Source organism: Triticum aestivum, chromosome 6D (assembly GCF_018294505.1).
Source record: "Triticum aestivum cultivar Chinese Spring chromosome 6D, IWGSC CS RefSeq v2.1, whole genome shotgun sequence".
Classification (NCBI taxonomy): domain Eukaryota; kingdom Viridiplantae; phylum Streptophyta; class Magnoliopsida; order Poales; family Poaceae; genus Triticum; species Triticum aestivum.
This window is the reverse complement of record NC_057811.1, coordinates 46,728,054-46,732,037: the sequence shown is the minus strand read 5'-3', so window position 1 is coordinate 46,732,037 and position 3,984 is coordinate 46,728,054. Positions and strand designations below refer to the sequence as shown.

At 48.3% G+C, this 3,984-nt stretch overlaps 1 long non-coding RNA gene across 1 annotated transcript; it reads right to left on the bottom strand.

Moving 5' to 3' along the window:
- Nucleotides 1–1,477: 1,477 nt before the first annotated feature.
- LOC123141007 (uncharacterized) lies at nt 1,478–3,696 on the bottom strand. The gene is made up of 2 exons (XR_006470125.1): nt 3,300–3,696; nt 1,478–2,000 (listed from the first exon to the last, which is right to left on the bottom strand). It is a non-coding gene; the product is annotated as an uncharacterized lncRNA (long non-coding RNA).
- Nucleotides 3,697–3,984: the final 288 nt, after the last annotated feature.

Here is a 3,984-nt window from a genome sequence, read left to right as displayed (position 1 = left end):
AAAACAAAGATATAATACTTTTTCCTTACAACTTCAAGTGAGTGTTACTGTCTTGTGCATATTCGGTTTCCCTTATTAGTCCAGGTTATAGTAATGTAATTGATGACTTATGCATGCGTGCGCAGCTTCCACTATATTCTCCTAGAGATTAAGCTTGAGCAGGGAGTAGTAACCGTCTTAGACTCGAGACGAAAAGATCCCCAAGACTATGCGGACATGACTCAAATGCTCGAGAAGTAAGTTAAATCGATCATTATCCATCATATCAACAACTTTGTTCATTTCCTGATATCAAGTAATTGTTTTCTTTGTCTGGCAGGGTTTGGTGAAAATTCACCAAAAAAACTCCGGGACTGCCGAAGAAGCTGCAATTTAGACACCTGAAAGTAAGTACTATAGTAGCATGTTCCGCGCATCTCCTAGTGATTCAAGCGCTAGTTTCATTAATACCATTTAGCATGCTTGCTTATCAGTTTGATTGACCTCTATTTCTTGTAAAGTGGTTGTGGCAGGAACCCGGGAATAATTACTGTGGATATTACGTTTGCGAGTCCATCCGCTACACGACCTGTGAGAGGGGCTACTCTGACGAACAATATGAAGTGCGTAAGCAATAATATTCACAATTTTATTTTATTACCATCATTTGTGTTGAGTTTCATTTATTCAGATTTATATGTATTGACCCCTTCTTCAAATTAGATCTTTCAGATGCGGGATGAACTCCTAGCACCAGATCGTATGCGAGCAATTCAAGAGGAATTGGCGGCATTCTTCCTTGACCACGTGATCGCTGAAAACGGAGAATACTATGTGGACCCTGTGTTCTTACAATTTAATAAGGAGATTATATTGTAAGAGATAATTATTGTATATATGTAGCCGGTAGTGTCGGATAGATATACGAGAACTTGTTGTTCGACCAATCTCTCGGAGAAGGAGAGGTGGTCGATATCACTTCTCTCTGTATGCATATGTTTATGACGATCTTCTGTTTCTTTCATTTGATTACTAGCTAGCGTGTCTAGTCCTCTCCATACGTATATAGTACGTAGCGTCGACCAAGCACGGAGATAAGAGAGAACACTTTTCTCTATTAATTAGCTAGCTAACACAATATATGAAACACCTAAATTAACCCCCCAAAACCCCCAAACCCCCCCCCCCCCTTTCAAAAAAAATAAAAACCCCAGCCCCTGAAATGCTGACACGTGGATGCCTATTGGTCCCGGTTAGTGCCACCAACTGGGACCAAAGGCCCTCCTGCCTGGGCTCGCCGCACCGGCCACGTGGAGGCCCATCTGTCCCGGTTCGTGTAAGAACCGGGACTAAAGGGTTAGGCCATTAGTAACGACGCTTTAGTCCCGGTTCAAAAACCGGGACAAAAGGCCCTTACCAACCGGGATAATAGGCCCTTTTTCTACTAGTGTATTGCCCGACCATAGATTGATACCCTCAGATTCAAGATTCGAGTACATACCAATAACAGTTGCAATTATAGTAAGGAAAAGAGGTACCAGCATGCCAAAACAACAGCTGCAGAACAGGAAGAAACTTATACATCGCATCTCGTGCGGGACAATGCAACACAACACCCAGAGACTAAAGACCAGACACCACACAGACCAGAGCAATAACACAACATCATTTCTCAGTCATGGTTTCTCACAAAATGGCATCACACAATATCAAGTGATCACAGGCAGAAGCATGCATCATCTTCCATTCTTCACCTCAATGTACTAGGCAACATCTTCTAGGCTTCGGTTATGATGGAATCAGACTCATCGTTGAAGTGAACATAACAAAAGCACAACTGTTAAAATCGTGGAAATAAATAGTACAAACATTGCAAGTTTGAAACATTTAGAAGTCGAATTTCATGAGTGGAATATGTTACCATAGTTTCTTCTTCATCATCAAGGACACTGTAGTGAATATGGTAACTACCAACCTAAATTAATTTTTCTATCTTTATTCTTTTAGGGGAAAAGGTAGACCTGCCAATATTACATGTCAGATTGAAATTCACTGATGCAGCAATACATAATTTACTAATTAACATGCCTATCTACAGACTACAGATCATGCCATGTGCCAAATATGAACTGTGAACCAAATAGTAAGTAGTGACAATTGCTACTGATGTACAAGAGTAATTTGCAGAAATTGGTACTGGACACTGAAACTGAAGTACAAAAATACTCTGCTCCAATTGCTACCCTACACGGAAGTCAGGGTGGACGAGGCGAGCGGTCTTTTGGGCCCGCTCGTGGACCGAAGTGGACCGGACCGAAATAGCCCGGACCGACAAAAAAAACTGGCCGGTCCGGTCCGTGAAAAGGGGACCGAAAATTGATCGGTCCGGTCCTCTCTTGGCTCGGTCCGGCTCGATCGGACTGAAGGCGACGCGCTTCTTCCGCCCAGCCGCCCGTGATGCCCTGCTGTGGCGCCGGTGAGATCCGCGACGCTGTGTCCCCTCCGGCACTGCCGCACCCCTCCCCGATCCAGTTTTCCTTTCCTTTCGTTCTATCGAACAGAAAACATGAAAGAACGAAAGAGGTGGGGTCCAATCCGATAATCATGACATTATCCCACGACTAGCTCCACGTCCAAATTGATCCACTAATCAAGGCAAGGCCCGCAGAGACAAAATCGTGGGCTCATGCACGCGCTACATTACTTGCATGTACTCCGTAATAGCGGACATCCTGTGCGAGGATGGCGCGCGTATAGATTAGGCACGGCTGTGACGCAAGGAATAAAGAGAGCGAAAACTGAAAAGCCGCACCCCCACGTCATGTGCGGGCATGCCGTTTAATTAGAACGGGCACCTCTCATGCGTGATGCGTGCATGCCGTTTAGATCGGCACGTCCCATGCGTGCATGGTGTGAGTGTTGCAGGTTCATGGTTAGCAACGACAATGGCTAACGCTCGCAGTTCATTAATAACAGTCGCGCCGCCCAGCGCACACCTTGCCGCCGGCGCTCGCGCATGTGACCCACCTCGCCAGAGCAACCACGCACGTCGCACACCTCGCCGCCGGTGCCCGTTGGTCGGTCCGCTCGGTCCGGCCCGGGCTTCGTCGTCGCCGGTCCGGTCCCAGAAATCAGGACCGTCATGTTGCTCGGTCCGGTCCGGCCCGGACCACCGGCGGCCGGTCCAAACGACGGCTCGGACACGGAAGTACGAGAGTACTTTGGAAAATTGACAAACAAGACAAGCTGCACACCCACCGACCCACGTACAGATACACTAGGCATACAACAGAGGGATTGATAGAACAAAGGGTTATTACCCTGAGCGGCGGCTGTTTGGTGTGGCCGTCACCTCCTCAGCACGGTCAGCCTCCTCGTCGTGGTCTACCGCTGCCTCCTGGGACACCCGTGCCGTCATGCTCGTGGTCCTGCGCGCAGCAGCGCTATTGCACGTTGCGCCGCTCCGCATCGCAGCTCAGAACCTTGCGCCGGCCCGCCGCCGTCGCCAGCCCGCCGTCGTTCCCGTGCGTGCGTGGAGAAGCAGAGATGGAGGGGTCGAGGGGATATGTAGTTGGGGCGTTGGACTGCCACTGTCCAGTGGTGGCGTTGGCTGCTGAAGTGCCGCTCCATAAGTAGTGGTGAGGCCGTGAGGGCTGGCGGTGCCGGCGGCTGTTCCTAGGGCTGCGGGAGTAGCAAGTCCAGGAGACGGGAGTCGCTGCTTAATGATGATTTGTTTAACGAGGAGATACAAGAATGAGTCAGTTAAAAAAAAGAATGTGAAGCGGCGCTGGAGTAAATTACGGTTGGGAGGGATTGCACAACTTTTTATCATTCCTATAAAGGAAAAAAATACTATCGGGTCGGGTTCGGGTGCTACCCATGGACGTAAAAATGTATCCAAACCCTACCCATTCGGGTCGGGTACCCGCGGGTATCCATGTCCGTGGATAAAAGTGCCATCCTTACACAACAGGGATATTTGATGGCACATGCCCTTAGTTGTTT